The following is a 14265-nucleotide window of genomic DNA, read 5'->3' as shown; positions in this document are numbered from 1 at the left end:
CAACAGTAATCCTTGATTAATAATGAAAGGCTTGATCATGCACTTCATGGTGTCGTGTGCGATCTGGGATAGATGAGGTCCATTTTATTTCAATATGTAAAATCTTTCTCATGGACTCAAAGCTACTGCGGAAGGTGAAAGATACAGTGTTTGTAATGTAGCTTGTTCGTGCCTAGTCTCCCGTGAGAACAGGCCTGCAGCAGAGCCACCAAGGGGAGGATGGTGAGGGAAGCACCAGGCTCGATGTGCGCGGTCAGGAGAGGAGAGCTGCAGCCCTGCATACTGCTTGTACCAGTGAGGCCTAAATTATTGTATTAAAAAATGGAGTCTCAGTGTATCTCAAAATGGAGTCTGCTACCATCTTAACAGATGAGCGAGCATTGCAGCCATATGTGTTGGTCAGCAATCATCCTGCATCCCTGGCCATAGGCGCATGGGTGGCTGCTTGACGAGTCATAGGGCCTCATTACACGGTAGGCGGTGAGCCATGGCGCTATTACCCATGGCGCTATTAAAATACCGGCACCGCCTTGGCGGAAAGGGGATTTACCACCCCATTCCAAGGTTGGAGGGGCGGTAAATCCCCCTTCCGCCATTGCCCTTCCCCATTCCCATTTCTGCCCCATAGGGCTCTATGGGAATGGGGAAGGCGCTAATTACGGCACCGCAATTTTGCTCCAAGATCCCTTAGCGGGTTGGATTTTAACGCCTGCAAAAAGCAGGCGTTAAATCCCCCAACCCGCAAAGGGACCTCGTAGTAAGGCGGTAAGGATTTACCGGTACCGGTATTTTACCGGTACCGGTAAATCCCTTCCGCCATCTGTGTAATGAGGCCCATAGTCTGAATGCTTGGAGAGAATGGAGGGGAGGGGCCATGAAGACCTTTCCTCCCATACATTGCCCTTCCTCAGTAATTTTCAAATGCTTCAAATGTGCTATATATGTGACGTGTGCTCACTCCACATGTGCCTGTGTTTTGGGCCTGCAAGGCATGTGGATACTGTTGCCTAATTTATTGCAGTGCTTGTATGGTAGAAATATTGTCTGATATTGTGGGGGATGCATATGCACAGCATTTGTTGGCCCTTCCCCCACCCTCTATAACCATATGGTGACAAAACCCTGCAGTGGTATCCCTCTACTTCTGCATGTTGTGCATAATGCCCAATATTACCTCCACCAAATCTGAGTTTCCACCCAATATTATCTCCACTCAAATCTGAGTTTCCACCAATTCCTTCTCCCAATCTCTATCTGAATCTTCTTCTTCTAACGTTTCTTTTGAATTAGTTGAATTTAATCAACCTTACAATAGTAAAAATTAGTACATCATAAACAATTTCACAGTAAAATTTCAATTAGAAAAGGGAAAATTAAAATAATATCAAAACATTTCCAAATCAAGAACCTTACATATATATATGCTCATAATTCATTCCTGTTACACATTCATGATTCATGACTTGTTGCTAATTGTTTCTGAGTATGCATTTATGACCTTCATTAACACTTATTTACAATTCATGATCCTTACATATATATAGACACTATTAATAATTCATTCCTGTTGCACATTCATAGTTCATGGCTTGTTGGTGAGTATTTCTGTGCATGCAGTTATAGACTAAATTGATACACTTATTTGTAATAGGTCCGAGAAGACCTAATGTATAACCGTCCTGAGTACGACTATACAATGGGCTCTGGTGTTAGACTGAGACTCAATAAAAAATGTACTGTAGCATAGAGAATTATTGGCTTATTACAGCTAAGAATAATAGTCCAACATAAATCTTCATTAAAGTTTGCAAACTATAGACACTGTTTCCCATAATGTGTCTGTCTTTAAAACATCAAACAAGGACACTAAGTTATAAGATGCTGTAGAGTCTCAGGGAGGCCTTTTGTGGCACAAAAGCGACAAATATTATCGCCTACAGGGATTAGTCGCCGTTTCATTAAGACCTCTCGCGTCTGCCAGAGATGAAAGCGTAGACGCATGATTGCATGTCTATAAGTCGGAGTTGGCGATCTTAAAAGATATGGGGGCAAGAGAAATCTATCATGGTCCCCTCCCTTGTATTGTAAGCATTTGTCAAGTGTATCTATCCAGTCTGTCTGGTATAGTTTCGTTTTGGCTTTAGTCGGAAAGGTAACCAAAAATCCAAGAGTAAAATCAGCCTTGCATGTGATATAGTTGATTTTACTCATCCAGTCTGTGACAAATTTATCCCTGGTTGAAAACATATAAGAAGTGAGAGATTGCAAAGTGGATTCTGCTGAGGTCAAAAGCAGGCATTTCCTAAATAAAGCACATAATCTCCAGTTATAGATGGCTCGAAGGGAAACCAGGCCCAGCTCATACTTAATCCATGCATTGGGGACACACCCTGAAAGATGCAGGATTTGTTTCCAAAATTTGGCTTCCCATTTATCAAATTCAAGGGCTGTGGTACTTGGTAATGTTTCTAGCCCATATAATATGGCCGGGATTGCCTTCTGGATCCAATAAATCCAGGCTGGCTTGATAGAAAATTTGCCAAATTTTGCCATGATTAAACTAGCTTGTGCTATTGCTGTGTCAAGCTTTCTCTCAAGCCACTCCAACTGGGAATTAACATTCGCAGTACCCTCAAAACACATACCCAAATAGATGTAGTGAGGGACTGTTTGTAATACTACTTGATCAATTGACCATATAAAATGCCTTGACCCTGATTTTTTGGGGCAATAGATAACAATTTGTGTTTTTTTGGTGTTAACTCTCAGTTGATTCAAATGAATGTAATGTTCGAAAGTTGTAAGAAGATTGTGTAGGCCAATCTGTGTTTTAGCAATTAAAATCAAATCGTCCGCATACATGAGTGCCTTGATAGTATGTATACCTAGTTTTGGACAATCAGAGAAAATATCACTAAATGCATCTTGAAGATCATGTATGAAGTAGTTGAAGATGGATGATGCTAACAGACAGCCCTGTTTGAGACCTCTTGCTGTTTTTATTGCTGTGGATAATACTCCATCAAGCGAGAGTATGACTCGAATAGATGTGTCTGAGTGTAGTGCATATATCAAATCATAAAGCACCTTGGGACAGTGATCTTTTGGCTTTAATTGCGTTTAGGCAGACCATATTGGTCCCCATTCTCGCAACAAAACCCGATTGACATGGGTCTCGTAGATGGTTTGCCGTAGTCCAACTGTTGAATTCTCGAAGCATTATTTTAGTGAATATCGTTCCCGGGGCATCTAATAATGCAATGGGTCTATAATTTTCTGGCAGAGTACGATCGCCTTTCTTAAAGATCGGGATAATGATTGAGGTTTTCCACGATTCTGGTACCCTGCCAGATTGTAATACTAGTTTAAGTATAACAGACCACTCAGCGGGATTTGATTTCAATGTCATGTTGGAAATGCCATCCGGACCAGCAGCGCGCGAGGAGCTTGCTTGGTGGATCATAGATTTAATGGAGGCTGGAGAGAAGACTAGAAGCCATTCTGTTGAGTCTGAACTGGTGTATTCGCATGCAATGAATTCAGAGTCAGCATAGAGTCTAGAAAAGTATTCAACCCAAGTGTGTTCTTTGACGGCAGACAGTTGAGCATCAGCTTGTGTAAAGCCGGTATGATTGTTCAAAAGTGTCCACATTTGAGCTGAGTTTTTATTGAGTATAGCAGTAGCCATGTGTTCACTATCGCGTTGAAATATGAGATGTTTCCTCGATTTAATCCAGTTTTTATAGATGGATTTGGCATGCCTTAGGTCATTTTGACAGGTGGTCGATCGCATCGCTATGATAGCTCTTCTTTGTTTGCGGTAGGTCACACGTGCAAACTGAATATCATGATCAAAGATATGCCAATGTTTACCACGAGGATTCAACTGTCTATGGAAAGTGTTTGTAAAAGAAAGTAGTAGCTCAGTGTATTGAAGTGGCAAAGGTAAGCTAGCATTTTCCATTACAGACATACCATAAGCTGACAAAGTACTTGGGGACAAGATAATGCGTGTTTTGCCAGTGTTAACTAGCACTGGTTGCAATCTGCTAGGTCTTTGGTGTGCAATAAAGTCACCTCTAATGGTTAGCGATAGAACTTTATGGTCGCTGTTTGCGGACACAAGCAAGGATAGACCTGTCACTGAATGAAAAAGCACAGAATCAACATAGATGTAATCAAGTATGCTGCAGCTGTTGTTTCTAAACCAGGTTGTATTTGCTGTTATATCACCAGGGATAGCTCCATTAATCATCACAAAATGTCTTTCTTCCATGTAAGCAATCCATCTACGCACTTCTCTCTAATGACGATTAAATGCCCAACAATCTAGGTTTAAGTCGCCTAGAATCATTGTATGTGATATGTCGTTAGAAGTATTAATTAAATGCAACATCTTACTTAAAGTGCCATAAAATGCTTCATCAGAGAGACCCACCGGGTTGCGATATAAGTTAACCAAAGCTAAGCAACATGTGCAAAATTTAATTTTCACCAATTGTAAATAGGCATTTTCTGCAAACCATTTTTCAATTTCCAAACCCATCTTTAGATTCACAGCCACCAGTAAGCCCGACAACGGGCGACCACCTGTTAATAGAGCTGTTAACAAATCCACATCATATCCATCCCAAGTTGGCACAGATGTGAGCCACGTTTCCTGAAGTGCAATGATATGGAATTTAATGCCACATTTTTTAAAGGATGAATGTAAATGAAAATGTCCTCTAGTATTCCAGCTCGCAAGATGCAAAATGGAAGGAGTGGATAGTATTGGTGGTTAACATGACTCTTCCCCTATCTGGGCATCATCTCTAGTAGCCAAGTTACATGCACTAACATAGATATTAGGTTTTAAAGACACATTGTAGCTTTTTGGAGGCGCTTGTTCAGGTTCCAAGGCCAATAAAAATCCCATGTTGAAAAGGGACATTTTCTCTCTCTAAATTACATTGGCAACTACTCCTGAATGCAACCATAATCTGATGGTGGAGTTTGTAAATTCTGAGATGAATTCAACTTGTGCAATGTCTTTAGAAGAGACATCACACAGATTTCTAATATCACTAAAGATGTTCAGCACACTTCTGCGATTGAGGACATACAAAGGAAAGTTACCATCTCTACACTTCAAGATAAAAGAGTGCCCTAAGTGTTTCTGTTGGATGTCCGATTGCGGAGGGCGCTCTTAATCCCCAGTACATGGGGTTTTGTGTGTGTGTGGTAACTGCACAGGAGGTAAACCTGTATTGAAAGGGTTTTCAGCAATTATGTCACCCTCATTTCCTTGTGCGGGTGGACGCATGCAGTGTTCCCCCTTCCCCATTCTTTCATGATGTAGATGCTCTACATGAATGCCAGCCTCATTAGATACAACCCCACGTTCAAACAGATATGCGTCTACCATTTGTTTAATAGATTCAGCCATATTTTGTGAGTGTTCTCCTTTGGCTGGAATTATATTAGGATTAACAGGAGCCAACAGGGTGCTATTCAATAGTGGAACACTTAAGGATGGCAATGGAGATGTTTTTCTTGATGTCAAGGCGTCTACCAATTGGTTCAAGGGGGAGTGTAAAAGAGGCACTGTCACCGTGGATTTGCTTCTTTCAGAAATCGATGCTTTAATGTTAGTAGCCAGACCTACTGGCTCAGAAACCGGGCATGAATCCTTATTCAGTGAGTTGATATTTATAGCAGGCACCGTGGGCAGAGGCGGTGGAATGGTGCCTCCAATAGCCTGAAAAAAAGCATTCAACGTTTTTTTAGGCCCTCTAATGTTGGGCATATTTTTTGTTTTTTTTGTCAAAATTCTCAAGCCTTTAGTTTTGGGCTGTCTGGTATTAGGCTTCATACGAGAAGGTTTTTTAGATTGCTGGTTAGTTCCCATTTGGGGTCTAGCCTGAGAATTGGATCCATCTATCACTGGGTCAGCCAAATCTGATGAGAGATCAATATATGATAGATCTTCAGTAATGTGAGGTGTAACCCCTGCGGCAGGGCTTTGAGCCGGGCAAATGATGTCTTTGATAAACGGTAAGGAGGTCACAAAGATTTCATTGTGAATAACACAATAGCCATACCATTATCATGTGACAGGTTGGTTAGGCAATGATTACCGATCGCCAATTGAGAGCACTTTGTACTTAGTGCTTCAAGAAGCTTGCGATTGGCAGCCAGACCATTAGCAAGAACCTCCAAGATTGCAGTTTGCCTATTAAATTTATGGTCTAGTGTTTCAAAGAGTCTAAATAGACTCTGTACTGACGAATTTATTGCTGCAAATGCCAGTTCTAACATGGCAGTATTACTTGCTGATGGCGCCAGTTTTGTATTGGCAGAAGAAAATGTATGGGAAGCTCTCGGTGGGGGATGAACAAAGGAGCAAGACACAGACCGTGAGAGTGATATTGAGGAGGACACAGATTCAATCATGCTTTTACATGCTTCTATTTCGTTCATAATGGAAATTGGTGATTCACATTGTGAAGCATATATTGATATAGCAGAGTCATCACATGAGCCTAGACAAAAGGGAATAGGAGTTGATGCTATTGGCGTGTGATTAGTAGGGACAGCTCGGACAGCTTTAACAGAATTCAAAATAGTTTGGTCCGATACATGGTTGTGTATGATTGCAAAAAAAATGAATAAACATAAACAAAAAGAAAAAAGAGAAAAAAAAAACACGTATTTCTAGTCACTTCACAGTGCACAGTGCTCACAGGCACTAGGTCCAGGAGGCAAAAAAGCGTGCGGGGCACAGTCTACACAGTCTGGCCACAACGTGCCAACACAGTCACTTTTTTCCTTTTTTCAAAGCCAGGCAGGGTGGTGTTGCCTTTAAAGACGTCCTCAGGCCGTATATCAGACGAGCCTCTTGATTTAATGCAAGTCGAAGGAAAGCTGCAGAAAGTCGCCGACCAGCAAACAGTACTTGCTTTTTGATAGCTCCTCCATCATTTGGGATAATACCTATACTCCTGTATTACATCCCACTGGTCCTATGTGCTAATATCCTTGCTCATGCTGCTTCTAACTGTCCCTTCCACTGCAATTGTTGCTCTCTCTCTCTCTCTCTCTCTCTCTCTCTCTCCACACACTGCCTTCGTGTCCATGAATACCATATGTCATTTCCTTTTCTTGTTATAATTCTACAAAAATTAATGATATACATCTGTATTCTGAGCAATTCCCCTTTCATAATTGTGCATGTGTGTCATCAGTGAGGCACTATTTTAATTATGTGCTGGCACATCCAAGAGCTTGTGCAGTCATTACTGTGTCATTGTGTGTGGAAAAACATTGGGCCAGGCTCCTACCCTTTCTAAATGATTGTCCATTATATTGTTTATTACTTAAACTCCAAAAATGTATTTCCCTTTCTTGATTGGGTACCTCTATTCCTATTGGTGTGAGTGCTGTAGTGCCTTTTCTGATAAATGTACCCTGACTGCTTTCTTGATCAGTGAGACAGCATGCTCCCTCTACTAAAACTAACACGTTTTTATTTTTCTAAAAATGTTCTGCTAAAATGTTTTATGTAAAACTGCTAAATATGAAAATGTAAAATGTATTTATTCAAAAATATACACTAACCAAATATATAACAACAATAACCTCACACATTTCTTCATTCTTTCCTCCAAAATCCTGTTTCTAAAATCTATTTTCACATGTGCACTTTTTTGTGCCCAAGATCACACCATCAACAAAAGATGAGTCCATTTAATGTACCTTCTCTATAGTCCTCTTCTCTTCTACATCCACAGAATATACTTTTAAAACAAATACACTTGTGCCAGCCAGTTCCTCAGTGATTTAACCTTTCCTTGGGTGCTTCTGAAAATCAATCTCTTCGATTGGCACATCTTGTATAAGATCACACCAAATTAACAAAAAAACAAGAATGCATCATCCCTTAATACACTCTGTATATCTGTCTCACATCTCGGCATCTAAATCAGCATGCAATACCTGCCACCCAAAACAAACTGCATCTCCTTCACATTACATTTCACCATTGCTCAATATATATATATATAATTTGATAATTTGATATTTATATAGCTCTTTAATCCAAAGCAATTTACCTGACACATCAAGATGCATTATTATTATTACTATCCCATCAAAATGAGCACTGACATAGGAAAGCTCCTCTCTATGTGTCAAAATGTGCCTGAATGCATTGCTTCACTGAATAAGCCTGTACACATGGCAACTTTCTCTCATATGTTATTTCAAAACACTTATGAACAAACCGAAATTAAACAAACATTGCGGTTGTATAAAACATTACCACTTACTAACAGCCTTTCTCTGCCACCTACATATAAAAATACATCCACTTCTGATTACTTTTCCCACTGCCATTCCCAAACAATCAATGGATACAGCCGCAGCCCTACTAACCTCTCTGTGGCAATGGCTTAGAAAGGGGCTTGCCTCAAATACCAGACTTCAACTTTTCTACAAATACAATCACTGACTCCTAAGCAACTCCTCCTCCTTCTTGGGATCTCTCTATCAGGGTGAGTTTAATAAATCAAATATAGACAAGCACAAATGGAGGAGCTGTTTAATCTATACTATTGTGTTATTTTTCAAATACCTCATTCCCGTTCTGCCTGAACCCTAATTGTATTTAATACTTTGCTAAAACAAGCAAAGTAAGCATACGCTTATAACGTTATACTTTTAAAATGGCCAAAAAAATGTCATTTTATTCTACCTCAAAATACATATTGTTTCCAACAATGTGGAGAACTCAGCTACCGATGCTCATAGCCACTGAGCTGTGGAGCTTTGCACAGTGTGCTCCGACCCCCACCTCACACCCCTTTCAAGTGCAGGCTATGTGAACAGAACAAGGCTATGCCCACTGAATTTCGCGCCTCCATTTGGAATGTGTTCTGCGTGTACAGACCAGCCACAAACAAAAACTGCCGATTTCATAATGAGGCCTTTTAAATGCACCAGGGCACTGAAACACTTTTCATGTTCAAGTTAAAGACAATCATGTTATTGTTCAATGTTTTTATATCACACAATTGATTGTGTGGTCTCCAGGTGCTCACGCAGATCGGTAATGCAAGGAGGGAATAGATGTGGTTAGTACGATTGAGCGGGAAAAGAGCAAGGGAACAGTGATATGCTATTGGCACCTTCAGTTCAGAAACACCATTCACTGAGCATGGGTGTGATTTTTGGAAGTTGGCCGTTGTTTGCTGTTGTGCAAGGTTATGTGTGGTTTGTTCTGTTGTTGTGGTGTTGTGAAGTTTGTGCAGGTTATGTTACGGCAGCGGTCTGGTTGTGTTAAGTTCAGAGTTTGAGAGGTGTATGCAAAGGAGTGAGTTTGTTAGTAACGATTGTTGATGAAAGTCCTGGATATCTGTCCGAGTGCTCCACACCTCCCACCCCTTAAATCCACCCACATTCTCCATATATCCCACCATAGGAAACCATCCAGGTGTGCTACACTCCCCCTCAAGAATCCACCTAGCTGGACCATGGACCATTCCACTTACCCTGGCTATAAGCCCAAGAGCTTCACATCCCCCCGAACCTCCATCCAAGTATGTTGCATCACACACCATTGCATCGCAATTCACACAAGTGCGCAGCCCTTCCCACCCCTGAAGTCCATCCAGGTGCATCACACCTCCCATCCAGGGAATCCCTCTTAGTATTTATAACTCCCCCCTGTCTTGAAAATCTACCTCAGTTTATCACATTTTCTACTTCTGAAATGCACCTAATTGCAAAAGATTCCCTAACCCTGATATCCATCCCAGTGCAAGAACAATTACCACCCCTGAAAAGTGTGTCAGATGTCGTATGTAACAAATTAATCTCCCTGCATTACCTGTGATAGCCTTGAACGTTGTCTCTCCCCTAATTGCACTTTCTGGTTTTTACCTTGTCATCTCAGCAGTCATGATTCCTAGGCTTCTCTGGGGTTCGTTAGGCTGTCTGATATCTTGGTACACGTCCTATTTCTAGCTGGGTGGTGTGTTCACTGGTCTGAGGGAGATCTGCAAGGAAAGGTTATTCATCTTTCTCAATACCCGTTGGGCATTGTCTTTTATCTATTGAAGACGGTATGGTGCATTACTCCAGTTCATTTTATGGTTCTTAATGGGGGGTGCCCTTAGGCTGGGTGCTACTTTTCCTGATTTTACCTCACCTGGTTTCCCTTATGCCTCATTCCCTGGCCTAATCATACCAGGCCTACCAGCTTCTCCTTTTTCTGGGAAGTCCCTCTTTAGAGGTGTAGGGGAGGGAAGGTCTCTGTTTGGATCTCTATTCCCAGTTCTATCCCTCATTTCTCAGGGCTACTCTTCCTTTTTCAGTACTAGATCGGTTACGAGGTGTGCCAGTTTCATTGTGTTTGGATCAAGTTTCATAAAGTTTTCTGAATTGTGTATGGTCATCCATAGTGTGAATTTACCTGAGGAGGGAGTGTCATAGTTTTGCAGCTAAGCATGAGAATGCTGGTCCTTCCAGTTTTTTCTTCATATACTGTTTGAGTTCTAGGCAAATGTCAGCTCTTAGGTTTCTGGTGGGTGTGTAGATTAATTTTTCCTTTTTAATAATTCCCACTCCCTGATGGTGTATTGCTCTGTGCATTATGCACATTGTTTTGAAAGAGATTTTTTTTTTTTTACCAGGATCCAGTGTAACATCCTAAGAGATGGTGTGATCTTTTCTTTTGAGTTTAAGGAGAAGTCTTGCTGCTGCATTTGATATTAATTGCAGTTTCTTTTCTAGGCAGTCTGGCATTCCGAGGTATATGCTGTTAGCATAATCTATCCTGGACATGATGAGGGAAATGATGACCAGTGTTTTGAGCATAAATAAAAGGAATGGTAGAATTTTGTAATCGTTAGCAGGGGGAAGAAGAACTTCTGGATGACCATGTTATTTTAGGGTTGTAGTGTTATCTTGTTGTCTGTGATGATTCCAAGGTTTTTTACTGCTGAAGATGGTATCCGTGGGTTTACCAGTTCTATGGGCCGTGGGATCTACTGATTGTTTCCTCTGTCTTCAGGTGTAATTATGATTTTAGTTTTGTCTCGGTTAATTTTGAGTTTGTTGATGTTCATCCATTGGTAGAGCTCCTTGATACACTCTATTAGGGATGTGTTCTCTTCTTGAATGTTAATCTATTTGAAGATAATGTGTGTATCATCTGAGTAGTTGTAGTATGTTAGCCCATGTTTTTGATGAGGTTGATAAACGGTGTCATGTAAATGTTGAAGAGTAGCAGTGGGAGGAATGAACCTTGGGGCACTCACTGGGTGTTGTCCTGTGCTATGGATTTGAAAAGGTTTAACCAAACTCTTTCTGTTCGTTCTGAGAGGAAGGATTTGATCCAGAGAAGCGCTCTGTCAGTGAACCCTATATCATAGCATGAAACACACGTTAATAATTCGACATAACTGTGAAGATTAGCTGTGTGTCCATTTTAAATAACATTATAAAAATTAGTCATGTGTCAAATTCAAGAAATCTGTAAAAATGTGCCATACATCACATTCAGTACATGTGTACAAATGAACCTCCTAAAAGGCACTTCATAAATACCCAATATACTAACCACCCCGTTGCTTCTCCCCTTTAACACACTGCCCAGATATCACACATGCCCTATGGGTTCACCAAACTGCATACAAACACACATACAACATAACAATATTCACAGACGCCAAAACAAAGCCAACATTAACATTACACTACACAAAAACCTATATTTCAAACCTAATATTGCCACAACAACACACCTGCAATGTCCTATATGATACCACAACAAAATACATTCCAGCTGGCTTTGCAAATATATGTGGGGTAATCATTCTTAATACACACAGCTCGCACCACAATTACTACACAAATGAATGTATTACCAATACGATACGGCTCCCTTCTTACCACCTGGTAAGGTAACTTCTTATCTCATAAATATTACCTCGACCTGAAGTCTACAATGCACCCTTCCGGAACTGTGTTCCAGGATATTTCATTTTCATTAATACCTCATACAAGGTTTAGTGCATAGTCTTCCATGACCCTGCAATCATTATTAATCCTGTATCACAATTCCCCTGTTATCCCCCCAAAAATACCCCCATTTTGCCAAGCCAATGATATATTTGCATGTATAAATACTCCAGTCCCTGTTCCCTGCATGATGTGCAATCACCATAACTCATGAGGTTCATTCCTCCTCCATCAGAAACCTGCGTTCCACCTCAGGGGATGAAGAGACCACCTTGTCAGGCAGCTGTTTTGATCAATATGGTCAGACTGCAAGCCATTTTTCTTTGCACCTTATCTGGCTGCATAGGGCTCTCAGCACCCTCCGTGCTGCACATTGGAAGAGTGCCAGGATTCTGTCAGCTGCATTCTTATGAAGATAGACCTAGGTCTGCTGGCGCTCGCTCACCATATGTTAAGAAAGTCGTATTTTCAGACATATGCCAAAAATGGATACACCACTTTGCATGGAACAACAAAATGTATTGAAACCCCCATTCCGCTGGGAGAATAAGTCATTAGCAGCCTGCTCCAAAACTGATTGAAAAGGTTCTCAACTCTGTCTGCCACTTTAGAGCCATTCTTAAATCAAAAACCAGCAAATTAGAAACACATTAATTACAATTTATCAGGTCCTTATAGATCAAATAATTCAACAAAGGTAGCAGGCGCCCCTCTCTCGGAAGAACAAGGCATGATAACCTGTTCAGTGGTTGTTAACTACATTGAGAGTTCGCAGCCATCTGATTTTTTACCACTGTACCTTTCACAAATCAGTCTTGGGCAGTCCAGCACCGAAATGCTATGGCAATTCCCCTCTGAACAAGAGTACCACCAGCAACCCCATACATGTGTTTCAGCCTTGTTGGGCATCATCAGTGAAGTGAAGCTGAGCCTCTCTAAGCACAGTGAGCAGGGAGTCCACGTCTGGTTGCCCCCAGGTAACCTAGGGTGACGAACCCCAAGTTCCTTCAAAGAATTCAACAAAGGTAGCAGGCGCCCCTCTCTCGGAAGAACAAGGCATGATAACCTGTTCAGTGGTTGTTAACCACATTGAGAGTTCGCAGCCATCTGCTTTTTGCCCACTGTACCTTTCACAGATGGGAAATTCCCATTTGCATATCAGTCTTTGTCCCGCCCACATGGGCAGTCCAGCACTGAAATGCTATGGCAATTCCCCTCTGAACAAGAGTACCACCAGCAACCCCATACACGTGTTTCAGCCTTGTTGGGCATCATCAGTGAGGTGAAGCTGAGCCTCTCTAAGCAATGTGGGCATTTCCCATCTGTGAAAGGTGCAGTGAGAAAAATGCGTGTGCTGTAAACTCTCATCTCAGAACAGGTTATCATGCCATGCTCCTTCTGGAGAGGAGTGCCTGCTACCATTTTTTTAAATCCTTATAGATCAAATGCATTGCCCTCCTCTTATTGGGTAAACACATTTCCTGGGCTCAAAACTCACGCCACCCACTTCTGACATCACTGTCTAAAATCTCCTTCCCATATTACATCATTATACACTGAGCAGTAGAATAGCTTGCAAAATATAGGTTTTAATCGGTTCGTATTTGCTTGAAGATAGAGCAAATTTGAATGAGCTGGAAAATCATACCAGTGCACTCGAGTTGGCCCTTATGTTCAATCCCTATATGTTCTCTTACTGTGTGCCAAGTTGTAGTTATAAAAAACTTCAACAAGACACTGATGAGACTTTGTTTTCTAACCTTTAATTCTAATTTGTATTACAGTTGACTGCCAGTCTGTGGACCGGCATTCTCTGGGCAAATCTCCTCCCTAAATTCTCAGTAAGCTTGCCTTCAGCTGCAGACTGCTGTCTAAGCTCTGCACAGACCTGCATTTAATTAACTCAGCATGTTGTGCTATCTGGGCGAACTTGGCTGTATCTTTCATTTTAGACAAGATGGCTGTCCATTACTCTCGTATGTTCATATTAGTGAGCTATGCTTGTGTAAATTTGTGTTGCATTCAGCTTATACTTCGTTTATGCAGTGCTCCTCATGTATGAATGGACTCCAAATGTAATATTCGATATGTATAAATGCATCTTTTACCTAATGTCTGTGTTTCTTCATGGTGTGTGCATATGTATGTTTCTATCATCTATCTGGTCATTCTCGCCATTTTGACCTCACATCATATTCTTCAGTTGTCTCACCTGCTCAGAATATGGGCGATATGGCTGCCTCAGTGAATAATGTTTCTCAC

Source organism: Ambystoma mexicanum, chromosome 6q (genome assembly GCF_040938575.1).
Source record: "Ambystoma mexicanum isolate Mex_15411 chromosome 6q, UKY_AmexF1_1, whole genome shotgun sequence".
NCBI lineage: Eukaryota > Metazoa > Chordata > Amphibia > Caudata > Ambystomatidae > Ambystoma > Ambystoma mexicanum.
This window is presented reverse-complemented; position numbering follows the sequence as displayed.